Source organism: Typopeltis vanoorti, chromosome 22, assembly GCF_054136105.1.
Source record: "Typopeltis vanoorti isolate ZY-2024b chromosome 22, IOZ_Tvanoo_1.0, whole genome shotgun sequence".
Classification (NCBI taxonomy): Eukaryota; Metazoa; Arthropoda; class Arachnida; order Uropygi; family Thelyphonidae; genus Typopeltis; species Typopeltis vanoorti.
In genome coordinates, this window is record NC_143570.1 from 53,977,449 (window position 1) to 54,000,395 (window position 22,947).

The window sequence follows — 22,947 nt, forward strand, 5'->3', positions numbered from 1 at the left end:
TGGAGCCACATTTTTTTTTTTTTTTTAATGTTAACCTGGCAATGAAAAGTTTAATCCTTCACTTAGAGGCCAAGGTTAGAAATTCCAGATATTGAATTCTACTCTAGAGTCCCTATATGATACTTTTTCAAGCCACCTTAGGTTTGTGCTTCCTTCGGGTAGTTTGTTAATGCTTTGAGATGTAGTTCATATTAAAACATTAACAAACAACCATGCCACGGTAAGATTCGAATCTATAGGAAAGCGAAGACAGGTAATCAGGCAGGATTTCTTTGTTCGGAACATGTTTGGCAATTTAATATCATGGTAAAATTTATAATTTTTATAAAAATTTATGTTTAATTTAATCAAGATTAAGGCATAGGCAAAAAAACGATCGCTCATCACTACTTATAAGCATTTTACTCGTAATTGAAATCAAAATAAACGATGTTCACTTGATATGCGAGAGATGTTTTTCATCAACTTAAATAAAACTGAAACACGTTAAAAACAACTTCCGGTGTTCTGTGCAATATAGATGTACATCGCAAGACCTCGAATGATTACCATCTGGTGTAGCGAATGCAGTATTTCGGTCAAACGAAAAATTATCAAACGAAGTGCAACTGGTTGCACAACATGTGAAGGACAACCTATACCTACGAAACAATTACGAAGAGGCACGCTGTGATTCTGGTACAGAGAAATCAGTCCCCAATATGGCGGTAATAATGATGCGGTGTCCGATGTTTGCCATTTTGTCAACATGGTTGAAAATTCTTTCGAAAACTACTGCAAATGTTACAGGTTATGAAATGGATAGGGTCTTTAAGATAACTACCCTGTGGCATAAATTAAGGTTAGCCACGCTACTCTTAATTTATACCAAATATTTATGGAAAAATTGTGTGACGATGTGAATCAGCAGTTTCTATGGACAGGTAAAACACACAACTGCTTTTTTACAGAAACTTGTGTAAGATATGATGTGAGACAAAGTTGCATATTGCGACTTGCACAATTCTTCCCTGAAGAGAAAATGATGGCGTGATGCAGGAAACAGCACATCGCCTACAACTACTCATGGTCATAACAAGGTAGACCACGCCTTACTCAGTATTTCAATGTCAACCTAGTTGTGTGGCAGGCCTAACTACAAAAAAAAAAAAAAAAAAAAAAAATCCTTGCGAATGGCTATAATGACTTATTATTGTTATTACAACAATAATAACATTATCCGTATGTAAACACTCATTTTACTCTACCTAGTGGAAAACGATTAAACTATATTAACTGTTAATCAGATTTGACACTCTAATACCCTTAATAATGGAATTTCAAAGTTGCAAATCTATGATGTATTTTCCTCCTCAGAAATATCGCCCCAAACGGCGGCAAATTTATAAAATTTATTCATAGAAATAAAGAGAAAAGAATGTGGAAAACCGGACGGAAATATGTAAAATATAAAAATCAGAATTAATAACCAGCTACGAAGTAACAAAAAAGTTACCAGGGAGAAGTCACATTCACAGATGATAAAGAGAAGAATATCCCGTTCCACAAAGAGGTATTTAATCTACTTAATCGCCTAAGAGTGTGTTTATAATCACCGTAAAATAAAAGTAAGCAACTCGTTCGTGAACTTAAGAAGACGTGTTGGGCACAGACTGTGCGTTCCAAATCCGACGTCACTGCATGCAACATTCAGTAGACACGGCAATCTTAATCTATCCGTCGCGGAGAAAAATGTCGTTTAGTTTTTTTGTTCACTGTTAGGATTTCTTAATGCTGTTCTTGAGTCACTAGATGGTGTTTTTTTTGTCTCCTGTTTACCCATAGTTAGTGGCAAGGTTCCAACACGCTGGTATGTTCCCATTTAATTAGCGCCACGATTAGCACTAATCACCAGCACTGCGACATACAAAAATCTAATCGATGATAAAGACTAGTTTATAAGATTAATAGCGGCTATTAACCCCCCCCCTCTAATTTCCATGTCACGTGACTACTCAACTAATGGTAATGTTATGAGCACGCATCTTTAATATATTTCCACTCAGGGTTCCGCCACACACACACACGTATCAGATACAAAGAAGACTTCATTATTTCTTAAAGATTATAGTAAAATTTGAACGACCATCTCGGGAATTGCTACCCACTGATAGCAAGGTAAGCGAGACACAATCCACATTATGTCGACCAAAGAGACTTTCACAATGAGAAAATGAATTTCGTATTTTTTAAAATTATTTTTTTTTTAATTTAATTTTAAGAATCATTTTAGTGTGCATTGCAGTACATCCTAGAAGGAAGCAATAAGATCTGGCTTACAGATTTTTTTTTTTTAATCTCACGCAAACCGTTAAGCATAACGTCTCGATGTCGCCGTTCGCCAACGACAAACACGCTACTATGATGATAAATTACCCTCTTTTACCGTCTCTTTTTATAAGATATATTTTACTAAAAGCCATATATCGTGCATTAACCTATCCAATATTACACGGCCCTGATCTTTCGTACTTACCCCCCCCCCTTCTCCCCCAAACAGCGAATAAAAACACGTACTATTCATCACCACGATAATAAAATAGGCTTTTGCAAATAAACCTTACGTTTGCTTTTAATAAAACGATAGTGACACGGATTCAATAAAGCATCTGGAGTTCTTTTAGATGATTTCGCAGATATCAATGTCGAATTTCCCAAAGTTCGGATTATTCAGAACGGATGTAACATGAACTTTAATTTAAATCAACTTGAAAAGTGTTCAGTAGAATATCAGTTAATATTACAACCTAAGCAACCAAGGCTATGAGACCAACACACTGCATCTCTTTATTACTTGTATTCCTCTGCTAGTTTATCCGTTTTGCGAAAGGCAAACCTAATTTCCTAGAGAATAAACTATCCTCATTAGACACAAGGCACATGGCACAAAGCTGATACACAATTTTGTGTCTCGAGATATGAAAGCATTGCTCTTCTTTAAATTAGAGGGGTGGAATGACTTGAAATAATTTAACTCTTTTGGCATAAGGGCACCTTTTTTATCTTGTTCCCCGCCCAAGGAATTATTGGGGCGGGGTAACATAAACGAGGATAAGATAATAAATTCGTTAAATTTTCATTAATTTTAAAATAATGAACGAATTCCAGACTTTATTACAATAATGAAGAATAAGATGGACAAGAATGATTGGAAGAAAGGCATAATATGAAAAATTAGATAACAAAAGGCTGTACAAGTAGAGTACATTTAGTGCTGTAGATAGACCCAGAGTTAGATAATCAGGAACTCTACATTGGAGAGGACCAATCCTGGAAGTGTTTCAGGTAGCTTTCGAAAAGCAGGAAGGTGATCTCATGCTGGGCAATGAAATGAAACCCTATCTTTACTAAAGATATTAATAAACATTCATATCCGTAGTGGGATTCGAACCCATCCATGTCTACTGGTTGCAAAATGGAATCTGTTAAATCGGCCAACCAGGCCACTTTTCTTTATATAAAACATCCCAGTTAGTAAGACGCACCCGCTTACGGTTTGCTTCACCAAAAAAGGGGAAATGAAACTTCGCTGTCTGCCTTGATGCTAATAGAACCGACCTAAGGCATCATTTTTACTCCGGAAAAAGGGTTATGAAGTAATTAATCCACAGTAAACTTATTGCAGAACTCAAGAGACTTATTCAAAGTCTCTCGAGTTCTGCAATAATTTATAAGACATAAGACCACGTAAGAAAATCTGTTACTGGGATAATATAAAAAAGGAAGCCTTCCTTTATAGGAATTAAATCTAATTTATTTATTTTATTAGAGACAGCTGAAACATTCAGAATTTTTGTTGGGCTTTAAACAGATCCTCGGTTTCTATAATTATACCGGCTAATAAAATACTTATTAACTAGTTGCATCAAAAAAACGTCTTATATTTATCTCATGTGTCGAGATACTTTCGTTGGTCTCTTTGCCGTTGCCTTAATCACGTAATTCTCTATTCATTAATTCCATCCGCCCTTGGAGGCGAACAGAAAAACCATCTTAGGAGCGTGTATGCACATTTCACGGCTCATGAAGTCGTCCAGGATACCTTCTGATACGTTGTCAAAGAGAGAGAGAGAGAGAGAGAGAGAGAAGGTGTGTTGTTCCGCTGCGTCTAAGACAGTGTTATAGAAGTGAGATCCAGCCAAAGATATAACACAATGAGAGCAAAAGTCATTTTTCACCCGCTAATTAAAATGATAAAGATTATCGCCAACGTATAGGTCGTTGGGGTTGCAGCAAAGAGGAGACTTAATTCGAATACAGTTGGGAGAAAGGTCTAGCCATTGTTTTCGACAAGATTAATGCACTTTGAGACCACGAGTACAACTGGTTTTGATTCAAAAGTTCGTACACACAAAAAAGCAAGCCAGATACAAATGCACTATTATTATCTAAGGTCATTAAACTATATGAGAATAGCAAGATAGAAGACTATACCCATTGTTAATATATCTGGTATGCTTCGAACAATGATATGGACTGGGATTTTTTTTTTTTTTTTTATTACACTTAAGTGAGTTAAAGGATGGCTACAAAAGACACTGTAAGAGTATTTTTTTTTCTAAAGTGAATTATAATAGTAACCCTGATTTTTTTAATATATATATATATATATATATATATATATATATATATACACACATATATATACATATACATATACACACACACACAACGTTCCTAATATTGTAGAGTTGTCAGCGTTTAAAAGAGATAATGCATTTCAATGCAAATAGTCATCCATCACGCAATATCAGCAAATGCAGTACTTGAGCGTTATAACACTATTAGGTTCATATTTAAGAATTTGATTATTCCAAGAAAACTTCGCGCTATAAAAGCACTAAATTGCCGTATTTCGTAAAAACCCAGTTTATAATGCTATATAAAAGAGCTGACTTCTTTTCATTCTTCTAATTCTTTGTTAACATGACACTTTGCCGTAAATTTAGTTTTCTGCGACGTGAAAACTTCGCGAATGTTTTCTTAGTTTATGCTCGTATATAAAATTCGCTTCCGGGTTATATAAACAAAATTTTAAAACGAGTTTTATTTACATAGTTTTCATTTATTCCGCCTCTGAACAAGAGGAATTATTTTCATTCCCCGTCCGCATAATAAATGGCACGCAGTAACTCGTTACAAAACTCTGCCTTTTATGCCCGAACCAATTAAGCGAAAACGGTAATTTCTGCTCGTATACTGCAAACAAAAGTTCCCTTATAATGAGATGTTCTAGAAATTCTTCTAAGACATCCGCCGACAGGTTGTTGTTCCATATATGTATGGTTTTGAATACTTCTTAAGAAAATCTCATTATACCGGAATATTTATATTTGCATCCATGGAAGGTAACGTACCCATTCTACGTATTTGTAGCTCGGATATTATTCGCCGAAAATGCCGTTAAAAGTGTTTACACATTCATCCCCAGAGATCGGGTTTCGTTGTCCTTTAATTTGGAACCGCTGAGTCATAAAATAGGTTAACATTAGAATTCGAACAAGCATGCAGTCCGAATCCGTGCTGTTGATGTAAATGAGTATTACGGACATCATGCAAAGCTGTTAGTTAATTGCCAATCACCGATTTGGACGTCTGATGCATATCAGTCTTATTCTTTAATTCAATAACTTTCTTAGTTGTCTTTTCGTTCCTCTGGGGGGTTTTAAATGAATGTTGCTTACGATATCGAATATGTGACAGTCAGTTTATCCTGGTCTATCCTGTTCAGTCAGTTTTATTTATTCTTAGGAACTTCGTTTTAACTTTTTTTAATGTATCCTCATTTATTTTATGATTGAATAATATATATTTGAAAGTGCTTTTCATAAATTTCATTACACTTGTTTTTATTCTTTCTTTATTTTAATTTTACTGTGTTGATACCCATATTTTCACTTCCAGTGCTAAGATACTATATTTGTAAACGCATTTCTTTATGTACTAAATATGGACTAGAGATAAGTTTTAAGATGAACATGTAAAATTTAGAAGTATTTAATTGCATATCTTTTTTTGAATATTTATATCATATCCGGGGGGTGGGGGGAATTTGTTTGGATCTAGCACCACCTATTATTAATAAGCGCACTGCATATCACGTTTTTCGAAATCTCGCGGCTTAAATTCACCTGATCTTGATTCAAGGAAAAGAGCAAGATCATATATTTGTAAACAGCAACGTGGCACAGCATTTACTATAACATCAAGGTGGTAAAATACTATTGCTTAAAATGTCTGATCATATTTCCTCCGAAATTCGACCTAATTTAACCGATATTTCCTCACTTAACTTTTCGGATGATTTTTTTTCTCTCACGTAGAAGGCAATATCTGGGAACTACACCATTAAGAAACAAGATTCCAAAGTAATAGAGCCGTTAAGTTTCCAAACACGGCAGTTTTCTGTATGTGACCATGGTCAGGGTAGCACGAACTTTAGCAATAACCTCCGATCTATAATCAAATTAAATGTCGATAACAGAACATTATGGACAATTCACAAAGAAACGAAACACAATTTATAATGTAAATAAAAAGAAAACTGATAAAATCGTGGCCATAACCACAGAAACTTCTCACAACTATCGAAAACTACGCTGTTAATAAAGTCATTTTGACAGAGCATAACAAAATGCTGGGCTGGCCTCGAAATGTTGTTTTATCAGAACTAGTCACAGAGCAGTTACTCTCCATCTGGTAATGCATGACTAACTTTGGACCCTTTTATTCTAGCGTTCGCGGACGAATAAACAGCCTTTGGATCGTATGACATAAACGCAGAAGTGAACTTGGCACAGCAGCAGTAATGCACACAATGTATGGGGAGTCTCTCTCTCTCCCTCTCGAGTGCGATGGCAGCAAGCTAGAGAGATCAGTTTACATAGGACTGACTCTTTCCTCTTAGTAGTGTTTTAAAGTTTCCTCTTTTGTTGGAAAACTCACCTTTCGTTTTCATAAAACGCAGTGAGTAGCCATCCATCAAGATTATTCTTCTAACCTATCACGTTTAGGTGGTAATCTCATCCATAAAGAGCTATTATAGTATAGCACATTATAGTAAAGTATACTTGGTTACTCGTCTAATATCTAACTATAAATAAGTATTTACTCATAAATTTGGTCGCGCTATTTTTCTGATTTTGACTTTTCTTTATCAAACTCTCATTCTTAACTCCCATCAAAAATTACGTAACCCCCCGCCCCACTTCTCTATGCGCCGAAGGTTTCAAAAAATACCATTTTTTTGAAAAAAAAATTTCTCCTATAAAACTAAACATACTTTTTTTCTGTATTTACACAATATTTGTTCGGTAGTTTGAGACGGAAGTGACGTCATGCAGATAACTTTTCCAATCTTCTCAAGTAAAATTTACTTTATTTCTTAAAAAAACAATATATTTTGTTTATAATCCATAAGCAAATAATCCGATATTTATATATTTATAATCCATATTATAATATTTGTATTCATTATTTATTTAAGCAAATAATAAATTTAAGTTCACGATGTTAAACTTAAATTCAAATATCGATTTTTTTTTTTCTATACTTTAAATTTTTGTTGGGGCATATACAGATATATGCTTCTTAGATTAATAATAACATTATTCTGGTACTATTTAAGCTTCACACTGTCAGTCAAATAATAATACAGTAGCCTACCTTTAAAATTTACGACTGACAAAGGATAATGCCCAATAACAAAGAATCAATTTTTACTTCTACTTTGTTATGAATTATTTGGTGGTTTTTATAGTTTAAACCCCACCAGTAAAATTTTAGAACCCCTAAGCATCACTATACGTCGCAGAACTTCTCTTTCCGCGGAGAGCGTTATGCAATTTATGGACGAGCTATAAACTATGAACTATTCGATCCAAATACGGCATCAATCCACATTATCAAAGCAAGTACTCCATGATTATATTTGATGTTTTTGCTTTAATCCAAAAAAAGAATCGAAATTTTCTCTCATAAAATTTCATTCTTTTACTTTCAACAGATTAAACCACACTATTTTATTTTCTTAAACTGGGTGTCTAATAACGTAATCAGTGTGCTGTTGCTCTTATAAGGAAAAATATGCGTTCCTGTCAAAGCTGATAAGGTTTAAAGCTGTCGAGAGGATACACTTTTAAACTTTGTTTATTCCCTTCATTACGGCTCTTTGTTTAGAGAGCTACGATATTCTTCCATAATAAGTTTTTATTACAGGAGTTACGAGGCTGATAACTCTCTACGCTACGCCATAAATCAGGTTTGAACGTTAAAATGTTCGGAGAGCTAAGTTATAAGCGCGTGTAAGTCTCTCGCAAAATGCGAATGAAGGTAAAACAATGAAAAGGCAGTTTGAGGTTGTTTCGCCATTCGCAGTCTCGGTAATGTAGAGAAGATTAAGCTAAATAAATGGACCGCCTTCTTTATAGATGTTATAACGACTTCTTAACCGAAGTTTAAATCTAAAGGTTTATTATTTTTTGTTAACTGGTAACGGATAAAACGTGTTTTAACATACATATATATGCTTAAAAAAATAATAATAAGGACAACTAAAATAAATGCAATTTCCAAGAATCTTATCAATCTATATTCCGGTATGAAATTTCAACTTGCAACTATTAAATCGTGGAAATAATCCTCTTCCAAGTGCTGGCGTAAATTATCTTGAATAGGAGCTAGAGCCAGAGATAAAGCCAATTTAAGCCTTTCATTAAACTTAAATCAGCATCGGAAATGAGGTGTCAACTAACTCGCGCTTTACAGCACTGCTAAAACAAACTCGAAACCTTATAGCTTTTATTCGAAACTTCCGTAACTAAATCGCAAGGTCTGCTTAGGAAGCTTTTGAAAACGGTTAGTCTAAGTATGCGCAATATTCTTTTGAATCCCATACTAGTCCTGAATATAATTGGAAATAAGATTCCATACAGTTAACAGGTTAATGCCGCAGTCACAAAAGCTACGAAGATAGTCAATGATAAAGTTCAAAGAGATAGCTTAGTTTAATACATGACACTTAATAGCCTGACTTCGTCGTAATTCTGTTTACGTGAGTATTACTTTCTGGTATATTTAACTATTTAGCTGCACATTAACATTTTTTTTTTTTTTATCCCACCAGCAAAAACAGTGGGAATTAAGAGAAATTGAAGACAATAAACAGATGAGTTCAGTTGAACCAGAGTACGGAGATCAACAGGAAGCTTCTGCCATAGATTACGTACTTTTTTCCCCCCGAGTTTACTTTTCGGAAATTCAGGAAACCCCAAAGTCAAGATTGACACCTGTAATAGATTCCCGGCCAACAAATCTCCCCGTCTTTCCTCCAGAACTTAAATTATGGATGAGCCCTTAATAGAGCACGTAGCACTGTAGGAGCACAGTTTCCTCCCCTGCAGTACAACAAATAAACTAACGGAACATAACAGTGGAGTCGTCAAACTCGTTAAGATTTGCCCAACTGTCGCATAATGACAGTAATCGCAACCTTTATGATGTAAAATCAATTTAGTCCACCCCACACACACATAAAATAGCTACATTTCATTTCTGCATGTCACACCCATGACATCATGCTAATGAGGTGCAGGTGGCGTTCACGTGTCACTTAGAAAACAGGATGAAGCAACGGTTACAGTGGCTGAATTAGACTCCTGCTTTCACACTATTTATAACCATCACGCCTATATCTTTATTTTTCGCGGTCGGAATTTATTTTAACCAAATAGACCCTTGGAAGTATCTGCAATTCAAATAAGTACTTCTGAGTTTCGAAATTAGTATGAATATTTCCCGAAATGTGACAGATTTGTTTAAAAATGGAAAGTCATCACATTTTGAGATGAGTTTAGGTTTGCAAATATATCGGGACATGAATCTGCGTTAAAATCGCATTACCAGAATGATAGTACACTGGTATAAAAAAAAAAAACTGAAGAGAAAGAATTAATAACGATTGCATAAAACAATATATAAAACTAGGATTGACCTGTTACACGTTTCCTTATAAACTCTTTTTTTTTTTTTTTTTTTTTCCAATTGTTAACCTTTTTGCTATTGCGTGTTTTAGCTTATACATTTCAGATTACTGCATCTGTGTTCTCTTGGTAGCCCACTTTGTTTCTGAGCTTTGTTTAAATATTCATCAAATGCAAATATAAAGTGAGCCTTTGTCAAAAAGAGAAACAAAACTAAAAGATTTAATTAGCCCTTTTAATGATTTCACAAGCGTGTACAATAGACTGCGTGTATTTTTATTAGAAGCACTTTGTCTTCTGCGCTTGAACTGTTTAGCAAATGTGACCGGAATATGCTTTTGCCATGCTGATAACATTTTATTTTAATGAGATAAGCAGCCAATTGAACTTCATAGCCAAAACAGGAGAAATTTGGTCTTCTACAAAAAGCCACTTTTGGGACACTTAGAAATATAAAAATACAAAAATAAAAAAAGGGAAAATTCCGAAGATAAGTTAAGCGAACCAAGGAAAGTTAAGGATACACTTGGGAAAGAGAAACGGTTTGAAAGACGATGCGCAAGTTGTAGAGCACGCTATCATAAGAGAGCCTAAGGGAAACGAAATTCTAATATAATGGCAAGTAACAACTAAACATGCTGCTACCAAGGTTTAAATGATGGTTAAATAATACAACTAGTTACAAGCTGTACTAAATTCAGCACTTAAAATATTCAAATTTAGGGATGTGTTTTCGCGATGAATTTGAAAATAAAAGCATTTTTCTGCAATTAGTGTGCTTTTATTTGGATCTCAGAGCATTCAGGCAACAAGTAAGAAGAGTGAAGTTCCTTGCATCCTAGACGTTATTTAAATCAAGGTTTGTTTGTTTGTTTTTTCAACCAAACGGCTCCACTGAAACCGACTGTGCTATAAAGATTTAGTTAGCATCAGATAATGGTTTTTTTTTTTTTTTAATAATCACTGCTAATAATTTTTAAATGTGTTTTTCCCTAGATGCACTTAACATATTCTTATCGTAGAATTCAACTTTTCATGAAATCATGTTTTGTCATAAGTAAATAATAAGTTGACCTTCATTTAATATTTTAATAGTACTATATCTCATCCCTTCCCCCCAAACAGGTTAATAACTCTACATTACGATTTTCTAAAACTTTAGCTATATAGCAGCAGGACTAGTATGGTAAATAACACGTGCTCCGTAAATGAGCCCACAAAAATAAAGTCCATTTACCGACTTGCTTCTTCTGACTGTTTGCACACGTGTCGGTAGGTAATGTCACTACTAATATTCTCTGTCCAATTTTTGCCGGCCCTGTGCGCAGGTTCCAGTCTCCAGATTTTGTACGTCGCATACCAAATTTTTCTACAAGTGCAAATATTTAGATATCTTCGTCATATCTAAATATTCACACTATATGCAACTCGTATAATGTTCTTCGAAGGTGGCGTTGTCCATCCACTCAAATTTAAATGAATTTGCAGTTATTTTCGGCTTTAATATTGACAGCAACATTTTGAGGATTTAAACGCACCAAAACCGCTAATGTAATATTTCTCATATGAATGTTGCTCTTTTTTTAATATAGCTTTAACCTATAAAACTGCGAGCACGAAATCAATTTCGCTTAAATCCGTGTAGTAACTACAAAAAATCTTTCACCGTTAGCGTGCGTTCGAGTGACTGTACTATCTAGACAGTAGACACTCGAAACAAATACGCCTCTACGACTTGCTGATGTCAGCGTCAGTTCGCCCACTCGGCAGTTAAAAAGTAACTAATTAGAGTTTATTAAGTTCGACTGGGGTACAGTAGTACTGGAGTGCAGATATTGGAGAAATTACTAAATAAAATAAATGACAAGTAATGATTTATCATATAATTTTCGTTTTTATAGTACATTCAAAAACTGACTAAATTAGGAATTCTGAAAGCAAAAATTATATGCGTGCAGTTACTAGGCATTTTTGACCGGTGTGCGCGAGCACACGTGCAGAACTTAGAGTGAGCATTGGTCTAACTACCTAAGATGGCCGGAGAAGTTTTGTTAGAATAATGGCCGATGCATCCAATCCTTATAACAACAGTATATGACTGTCGAGTGGCCAATCTGGTTGTCTAAAAATTCCGAATTTCCAGGAGGGAAACCCTCCTGCTTTCCTATGGAGACCCGCTAAATCACCTTCAGTGGAAAGCCCTTGTTTCTCCATTCCTTACGATGTTCAACTGCAGGTGTATCTAACTAAAGCCTGACATCGAGACTGCGCTACTGCACAAAAACAAGAAATTCTTTTCTCTCTCTTTTCTGTCTAGTTAAACTTAAAAAAAAATTTCCTACTTTGAGCTTCCCACCTCCAAGATAACTTACTACGCCCTGTGAGTATTAAATCCAACTTTTGCACATTCCCAAACGGTAGCTATTTGAGTAGTTTATTTTATTTTATTTTTTGAATCATGCTGAACGAACAAACAATGAAGAAAATAAATATTTCAATAAATAAACTGGCAAATATATTTAAGCCCGTGCTGTATGTTCATTTCAGGAGTAATGCACTTAACCGAAGGAAGGTGGATGGGGAGCCGCTATCATCGTAATTCATCAGCATTAGGAGCATCGCACACAAACGGCTAAGTTTATGAACTCGACACACACACACAGGCGTACTTGGCTGAAATCCGGAATAATCAGAACGAACTACAATCTCTTCCTCATTACCCCGCCATCCATTTTCAGCGCTTGATTTGTTTTCTTGTCTGTTCAAGCCCAAATTATTCCGAGTCCTTTTGGGCGTAATTACGTTCTAAATTTACAAACAATCTTTTTCTTCTCTCTCTCTCTATCTTCTCCTTCATCACGGTAAGCTAATTCTAAACTCCGGGTCTATATTCCATCACGGTGCTCTGCCAGACATCAAACAGTCTAATCTCCGATGCCAAGTGATGTTAGAGCCGGGATGAAATGCCGACTAGAGTAACGTCATTGAGCACCACGACTGCATGATTTAAGACGAGCACGGGTAAAATGTCCACAAAGTAAGCTTTTGCGGCAGCCATTCGAATAAGTTCTCAGTTCGCATACTGAAAGAGAACAGCCAGGAACATCGGAGATATTTGGAGTATACGGTGCCGATACGCAGTAATTTGCATTACCAATTACGAAAATAATCAATTAACCTATTAGATTTACCGGCGAATTAAGATTAAGGACTATTCAAATTGGGTACAGAGAGAGATAGAATACATTAAAGTTTAAGTTCAATTCAGCGATCGCACGGAAATTTTTCAAGAATATTGAAATTGAACAACTGATATTATCCCATTCCACTTTCTGAACACTATTCTACTGCATCTATTTATTTATTTATTATTTTATTTTAATTTTACTTTCGATTGAGTTCTAAGAAAAAAAAAGTAAGCTTGAGAAGTAAGAAGACTGAGCAAGGGAATGAATATTAGTGGACACAGTACTGTGCAGAAATCTTAAAATATCATGTCAGTACCGACCATCCCTCTCCCCCACGACCGAGTAAATACGTAAAATGGGTTTGTGCTGCCAGAACCTACTGTGGTAAATGCAAATCGACGTGTCTTTAAGTTAATCAGATAAAAGCAAGAGCAGAATACTTAAATACGTTAATGACAATCTACCGTTTCATTATGACTAGTTCATCACACCCCATTTGCTATTTTTAAAAATGTTTTCGGCATTACAAATAGGCCCCGATATTTTCCTCACGTATCTCGCATCAGTTCTGGTTGGGTCGGCAGATGAATCCGTTCTCCTTTATCTCTTTCACGATCCACTGTAGAGAGAAGGTAAATTTTCAACTTTCTGCCCTTCATTAAATTAACCGCTGGTAACGAAGATATAATCATCATTAGTAATTTCTGAATATGGTCATCCCCTCTCAAAAAAAAAAAAAAAAGAAAAAATTCTGGAGACAAAAAATCCTAGTTATTACACAGTAACGCGCATCACCTTTAAATGCTAGTTATAAATCATCTTTTAGCCATATAAAGGATATCTATTTATGTTTAATCTAAAAGAAGAAAAAAAACATCAATAACTGAGAAGGGATTGGTCTAGTCTGGATCTGTTTGGAACAATGGTCTTCGTCTAGCTTCGCCCAAGATCTACAGCCTTGATCTCACGTGATAGAATGATATAAAAAAATACGGCAGTTTAAAAATAGCTGATCATTCTTGAAAATGTTGAAGATGTAAGAAAGACGCACGCAACAGATAATTAACGGCTACTACCTGTTTTCTTTCACAGCGAACATACAAGGAAAACCAAAACAATGGGCGACACTGAAAAGAGGGCTTGGCACTGTTTGAATTCGGGAACAAGATTAACCATTATGTATATACAGCAAGAAGCTTGCATGGGCACAAACTTTTACTTGCATTATATCATCGAACACTGTATATTAATAACAACACTCCTAAGTGGTAAACACGTCGCTTAATACCGTGTCGGACTGTTACTTTAATTAATCCTAAAAGTTTAACCATTTTGGCAGTTGCAAGTTCTGCTTGAGAAGTTGTTACCATCCGAATTCACCTACAGGCTTGGAAAGTGTTGGAGGAGACAAGGTGCCACAAGAGTAAACAACAATCGTGTCACGATGACAGAAATGAACTCCGGAAATCCCTCCCCTCTCTTCAAACCTAATATCGGAAAGTAATTACGTCTGTTGGCACGAAGTCACATGACTGCTGGGATAAACTGTGCGTCGGCTACTGTCACGCTGGAAGGAGTGGTTCAGGAAATGTCTGTCGCCTTCAAAAGATACTGCTTCTCTCTCTCGCACGCACTTCTTGGGTGGACGCATGATATTAGAAAATAAAGAATTTCGCAGTTAGCCAGAAAGATTCACTTCACGACAGCTAACCGAAAGTGGCTCTCAACCCAACTTAAGTTTTAATAATTGCCTCCATGTCACTAAATATAACCTTGGTTACAAAGTCGGCTAATTATTACTATTAATTAATAGCAAGACTGCAGAGCAAGTATGAACTAAAAAAAAAAAAAACATACTGAGCGCCACTATCTTATGAGAGCAAATACTCGCCGAAAATGATGCAAAGGTTCACTAAAATAGAAGTTGCCTAATGAACAGTAATGGTGCACGAATGTTACTGTAGTGATAATTCTAATAATGTGGTATTTTCAAATAAGCAGCTACATCAGCAGAGAAAGAATGAAGAAAATAATAATTGGCAGACTGGTTTCAACGCACGAGGTATGCCAGACAACAATTCTCAACCTCATCTATAAAGATTCCAGTAAGCATAGTTACCAAGATACGTAACGGAATTGTCCATAAACAGCCCTGGTGAGCTGTTATTATAGAAGCCCCCCCCCTCTTCACTGTTCTGGAACGCAGGGCATATTTCAGCAGTTTTCATAGGCTAGCCTTGTCACATGCTCATTTAATGCCCTCATCTGTTGACTCTAGTAGCTTGGATGAATGACCATGGGCAGATGGCAGGAAGTTACTAATCATTTGGACTGCAGTCTCTAAGACCAATCAACATGATTTCTGGTTTTACGTGCAAGCAACTTTTTTTTTTTTTTTTGAGTGTTTGTAGGGGAGGGGGGAATAACCGACGCAGAAAATTGAAGTTTCCATATTTCCACATACATATAAACTATACATATACATACAAAATCGGCTTACACATGCAAACAACTAACAATTTTATTTAAAAAAAAAAACCATTAAGTAATTCCAAATGTTGTCTCTGAAAATATTTTAACGAATTACCTAAATAAGACTTAATACCGATGCTGGTTATTAAGGTGACATATTTCGCACTGCAAATGAATCATTATACTGTGCCTCAACTTCTACGGTGATTTTACTGATAATGAAACGAAGCATGTTATTACATATCAGAAATTTTTAGGAAAACAATGATTAGAAACTTTGCGATGACAGAAATTTCAACTCATGAATGTGAATTTGAGAGGAGTTTTCGTGTAAAGCCTGTTACAGCTTTGAACGGTGAACAGCTAAAATTATGAAGCTTTTATATTGTGCATGCAGTGTTCTCTAGTTGGTAAACCGCGTATCTAAGAGGATTTCGCATTAGATCAACTAATTTACGATCATATGGCAGGTTCTTACAAGGGTTCCTCGGATCCTACATGGAATTCGAATCTAGGTCTAAAAGAAGGGCAAATGTCACACGAAAACCCTTATGGAGGCGCTATTTAAGTCTAGTTGCATAGCGGATCAAACACTTAAGACTGTCAATGGTAGGCTATTGACAGATAATCATATTAGCTGAAGAATATCTGAAATTAGCAATGATCACGCCATGCATTGTTGTGCGAGTCGTTGAGAAATTTGTCTAAAACGAACAAAAATTTGTTTGTGCACTTTCGTTGTCTAAATATTTTTATAACCTTCTATGGAGGGTTTTAGGCCAGCCTGAATGATTCGTTTAAAGGTTACGTTCGTGTCTCTTCAATGATCCTTTGATTACGCTTTTGGCAATTAAAAAAATTCCAAAATCAGGGTTTTATATCTTGATTAAGCATATAAAATAAAACTTTCGGACGTTTCGGAAAACCGTGACAAGATAAAATCGTTTATTTTGTAAAACTAATTATAATAAAATTGAGTAGTTTATAATTGCGTATTTCATCTTTATTATTCTGAATTTATACCGACAACAGAGAAGAAAACGTACGCACAAAACACCAGTGCACATAATTATAGTCCTCAGTGTATCCTTCTTTGCAAGCGTCAGTTTGGAGATTTGTAATCAACACGAATTAGCATTCCCAAATAGTCTCTCAAAAATATTTTTAAAACGAAAATAAAAGCGACACAGTGTTATTCTATACATTTGTTCCTGCACATAAAGCATGCTGAGGGTTTATAAAATTCTAGCTACGACTTTTATGAAAACAGAGTTAATTGTTTGAATTTTCTTCATATGTGCAAATCCCATTGTTAAAATCTGGTAGCGTTTCAAGTTTACAGAACCAACAAATCATAGTTTATCTTTAACGTAAATAATAATAAATATGAAGATTAACCCAAACTTTTGAACATCATTTAGAAAGAGATCGAAAATATCGAAGTGTAGAAACACTTCGAAAGAAAGCTTTTCCATTTTAAAATTCAAACGTGTTTTCTGGGAATTCTCCTCTCTCCATAACATTCAAGAGAGCGAATCTTGTACCGTCATGCCCAACATCTACGTGAGTCCAAGCATGCTACTACTTATTCAACGCGTCCTTGGAAAAACGCCGCACTCCGCACGAGGTCGCTTTTGGAATCCAGCAACGAAGGCTGATCGCGTATGCTGGAGGGGAGATGGGCGGAAAGACTTCAGAGGATTAATGTGACGAAGTAAAATAGGCACACCGGAAATCTGGTTTTAGGCTTACATTATTTGAAAGATGTAGTACCTGATTACACAGGATTCCAGCGGATTTTCAGAAAGGATGAATTATGTATATTCTCCGAGACAGCATGCGATGCTGGAAAGACAAGAGTCCAAGAAGGAGAGTAACGAGAGTTAAAAGGAAGAGTCAAACAACGAAGTGAAACACGCGGTATATTATGGCATATCACAGATGAATCAGACCCGTATCTTGCGTGCAGTTTACAAGAGGAAGGTCATCACGCTTCTGGAATATTACTGAACAGAATAAGCATGCAGGATGAAAATATTTCAGATTTTTATCAGCAGAGGGCGCTCTACGAACATAATTGGATATGATCTCCTAAAATATGTGCATTTTCCAACAACGGCTCAGTAAAGGCCTTGTATATAAACTACGTAAAGCTTGGGAAGATTGGGTTACTGACTTGTGACAACAGAAAGGAAGAAGAGGTGTGCAGCAGGAAGAAAAAAAAAATAGTCTTGCGTTTCGTATTTAAACAATATTTTTGCATCTGTTTTTCGAATACACTATGACAACACGAATTTGCAAAAATTTTAGATGAATTTTTATTAGATGAATATTGCGTTATATTATTTAAATGTTTTGGATAGATCAATAAGATATATATTAAACTAAAGACATGAAAAGAAAGAATTATAAATTATTAAAACGGCTTATAACAGCTTTAACCAAGTATCAATTTAATTTATTAAATACAGTACTTTAATATGATTTTAATGAATTCATGTTCAGAGTTTTAGATGTTATTGTTGTTTCTTCTTAATGAAAAGACGACTTACGATCTGAATTACCCTCCGTTCAACTAAGGATGTGACGTATTACTGCACTGATTTTGCTGTTAGTAATGCAACGTACACATTTGAAATTTGGATAGAAACCTGCATAGAATCTAATCTTACATATGGGGATAATTCATGCTAATATTCTATTGTTAGCATGAGTTGTCAACAGTGATGGTTATGTCAAGATGATCCAATGCAACTGTTGGAGATGTCCTTCCTTAGAGTCTAGTTACAAATGCCAAGGGGATTAAATGAGTGATGAGCATCGCAACGATTACGTGGGTGGTTTCCAATTTCCGAAGGCTGTAATGCGAGTCGAATACCTTCAGTGGCGGCTCACTCACAAGCAGATGGGGCGAGCATATTTCTTAAATTGAAATGAATATGCAAGTAGCATGTACTTTTAAGCCTTTACGATGCAAATTTAATTTGTGAGTTTATTAATTTCGATGACATCAGCTAAAAAAAGGATCTACATTTCCTACCTTTTTTTTTTTTTTAATATTCTGTATTAAGAACTATCCAATTCAAGAGAAATAAGGTAGAATATTTCTTCCAGGAAACCAATTTTAATCAGATTAAAAAAAAAAGTTAAATATCCATAGAAATAGCGCAATTTCACCACACTGGAAAACTGCATATATTTTGTTCAGAAAAACAAAAAACATAAGCTGCTCAATTAGTTACTTCGGGTGGGGGGGTCCATATTTTGAATAAAAAGAATGTCCTTATTTTCTGTTTTAACTTTCCCATTAGAAATATTTGTTTCTTTCTACGTGTCTGTTGATAAATAATTTCCTCCCTAACCTTGCAAGAGTTTATCTGTCACGCATACATCGGGATTTTTCGCAAAACTAATGGAACATTAGAATAGACGGGTGATTTAAAAAGATTACACAAAACTCATTATGGTGTGAATTATATCTGGACTAATCTATTTTGACTTATCCACCCACATGTTTATAATTACCTGAAATTTTTAAATTTCAGCATTTAAAATTAAAAAACAACAACAAACGAACTTATTTAAATGTGTGGGTTGTATGTAACGATTGTTGTATTATAAGAACCCATAATATGTAATACCAATGATAACACTTAACAGACAGAAATTTAAAGATTAATAATAAAATATAAAGAGTTATTTTTGTGCTTCTTAACATATTTATTATTTGTTTATTATTTCCGAAGGCAAGGCGAAAGATTTCGTGGTGGTATCCTCCGGTAAGTGAATTTCATCATGCCATCCCAAACCACCACTCTTTCTCGAATATTGAATGAAGGCGTAGAGCAGAATAACATTACGTCTGATCTCCATGTGCACCTACCAATGTAGTGGTGCATTACACACTCTCTCAAGGTTGCGTAGGTGGTTGCATCATAAAAAAAAAAGATCCATAGGACACGTGTCATAGTTGACAACGCCATGATTCTTCATAACCATATAAAATACGCTCCAGACCAGAATATAAATATCTAAATACTTTTTAATATAAAATTAGAATCCACGCGTATTTGGTTTTGCTTATATTGACGCATTTGCAGTAAATATAACAATAAATATTAAAGAGAATACCGGGGGAAAAAAATGTTCAGAGAGGGCATGACAAGCGTAAATCAACTTAACAATCTCGTATCGTTACTTTTTATTTGTTTGTTTTTAGCGATGGTAAGTCGCAAAAGTAAAGTAATTTAGGAACACCCCTACATACATAAATGATACAAAACCTACTGCAATTCACACAACAGCTGCAGTATACCTGACAACTGCTTGAGCTAAAATCGCTGATCATCATCTTGCTGTAAGATAACATCTTACGCAATTCGGCGGACGTGTTTATTTTATTATTAATATGTTGAGCCCAAACACGAGAGGTTAGTTGATCAACCTTGATTGCAAGTGGCTTTGCGAATAACTTTCTTGAATAAAAAAAAAAAAAAGTAATGTGCACACCTACACAAAATATTGGCGTATTGCAATCGGAGTTTAGTTATAAATAGGAATAGAAATATCAGACAGATTTGCTACGTCAGTAAACTTCTACATAATTAAAAATTAAAGTTTGAATTAAGAAGTGAATTTAACTTTTTAAGTGATGATTATTTCATTAAAACAGTCAATACTATTATAATTTGTGGATCGACTGAGAGTTTACTTATAAAAATTACAACTTTACAACCATACGGACTACATTTTTGTCTTAAGTAGTGCTGTACCAAAGCAATTCCAATGACGAAGGTAACATGCTAAAATTTTGAAACTAAGTTTCAAATTCAGTCATTTAATTACGAAATAAGATTTATAATATATCACTTTTCTGGAATTTTTCAACGTTAGACTGAGGCTCTTTAGGCACTGTTTTCAACGTTAGTCAATACGTCATGGTTTAGATAAATATGTCCTTCAATGACGACACATTACCTGAAATATGGATGCATCTGTTACGCGAATTTGCATACAGAAAATTTACATAAATATCAAAATAATCACAAATGTTACTCCCAAACATTTTTTAAATAAAAGACATACCTTACTAAGAATTATAAGAACGCCGTCATAACATTTCATCCAATCGCGCTGCAGATGGTCTAACCTGTAAAGAATAATAAAGAAACAATGACATAATAATAATAATAATGCAATCTTAGTCTTTAGAAATAATAAATGGTACTATCTCCTTTGCCTTTTGGAATAATTAGATTAGCCAGTTGATTTTCCAACTGGCCAAACAGATTAATAAGATGACGATATTACAGTTAATAACACCAGCTGAATAATTCTCCTCATTGACAATTGAATATATTAGAGATCCGTGGAATGATATTCAATGTAACACTATAAAGCCATAAGTTGTGAAGAAACAATAAAAGCAGCACTTTTAATTGAAGCAGAATTAAGGACACTATCCGAAATAGATTGGCAAATTATCTCAGTTGACACATTTATGTTAACTACTTTCTTCTCTACTTCGCAAAAGCACTGAAATGAAGCAAGAATATCTGCAACTACTTTTCCTGAAATGGCTCTCTTTATAATTTCGTTCTGTTTTAAGAAAAGTCAATTACTTGAGTTCTACTGTGAATATAAGAATAAATCTTCAAACTTAACAAAATCGAAGCTTCCTGATATTCTTGCGCCATAATTCTAACAGGCATCCAACGGCTGCGCCATTCTAATTGGGTGTATAAAGAAGACCTGTGCGGTCTTCGAACCACATTAGTCTTAACTCGACCAGTTCGGTAAGAAAAATAAGCAGAAAGCCTTAACGGAACGCGAATCCAATATAGCCCGTTCAGTGGGATGTAATACAAGATAATAAGGGATTATCAGAATCTTATTTCCTTCTAACATCTCATAAATGTATCTCAATGCATAACATTTTTTCTTAAATTTTCTTCATATTCTTCCTTTAATATTTTTAAATGGGTCAGCAACTCCACCTAATCATACATACATCCATTTCACTCCATGTTGACACTGCTTCTTCACAACATCTACTGTATTATCCTTTGGCCTTGCAGTTCAACTAAACGTATGCTAAATCTTTACTGCACCATTTTAATAAAAACGGAAAAGAATGAGCTTGATGCCTATCTACATCACACACACACACACACACACAGAGAGAGAGAGAGAGAGAGAGAGAGATGACTTTGACCGGATTGGAGCCCATGTTTTTCCAACAGAAGGAATCCCCGCGTTCCTTAGTTACGCGATGTATATGTTATCGGCAAAGTGTGAAAGCAGGCATTCTATAGAATGCCTAGGCATTTTTTGGCAAAGTATGAAATGTCTATTTTTTTAAAAAATATTTTACATACTTTCCCTAGGCATTGTATAGAATACCGAGGCATTATATAGAATGACAAATACTATTTCGGTTATATTTTCATTTTGAAGTTTTAAATTTTGCCGCCATGGAGAGGTTAGGTTAGGTGCTGGCGGTTGTTATGAGTGTGACAAACGATGGTTTTTACCAACTTGGAACTACTGAAGGAATTTTAAAGCAACGCTATGCCAGATCACAATTCACTTTATGTCTCAAGGACTTACTGAGAGTTGGAGACGTTCCTGACCACGAAATAGCTCTCCGATCAGCCGCTTCCGCTTAGTCCACGGGTAGCGGCCAAGGGTTCGTGAGGTGTACTTGCAAGACCAAGTGCCGAAATTTGAAGTGCTTTTGTATGAAAAAGGCAGTTAAGTGCAATTCAAAATACCATTCCAGAACGTCTCCAACTCTCAGTAAGTCCTTGAGACATAAAGTGAATTGTGATCTGGCATAGAGTTGGTTTAAAATTGCTTCAGCAGTTCCAAGTCGGTAAAAACCATCGTCTGTCACACTCATAACAACCGCCAGCATTTAAACTAACCTAACCTAACCTTCCCATGGCGGCAAAACTTAAAACTTCAAAATGAAAATATATCCGAAATAGTAGTTGTCATTCTATATAATTCCTAGGTATTCTATGCAATATGAAGTATGTAAAATATTTAAAAAAAAAATAATAAAATAAAATAGACATTTCATACTTTGCTTTTCACACTTCCGGTAACATATATAAACACGATGTAGTGAAGAAAGCTTTGGAGGCTTCACATGTTGTTCACAGAGGGCATTTAAACTAATTCATAAATTACTGAAACATTTCGTGAAACAAATGAAAATGCTGCCTGCCACGAATATGTAATTTCGCGTACACATCAATTTAATA

The 22,947-nt window shown here is 35.1% G+C and overlaps 1 protein-coding gene across 7 annotated transcripts in view; it reads right to left on the reverse strand.

Moving 5' to 3' along the window:
• LOC150094422 (tyrosine-protein phosphatase Lar-like) overlaps positions 1 to 22,947 on the reverse strand; it is a 1,380,317-nt gene that overhangs the window by 1,141,667 nt on the left and 215,703 nt on the right. For all 7 annotated transcript variants that reach the window (XM_090412197.1, XM_090412199.1, XM_090412204.1 and 4 more), the window contains exon 3: positions 20,765 to 20,828. The gene's annotated coding sequence lies outside the window, so the exon portion shown is untranslated. The remainder of the gene's footprint in view (positions 1 to 20,764; positions 20,829 to 22,947) is intronic.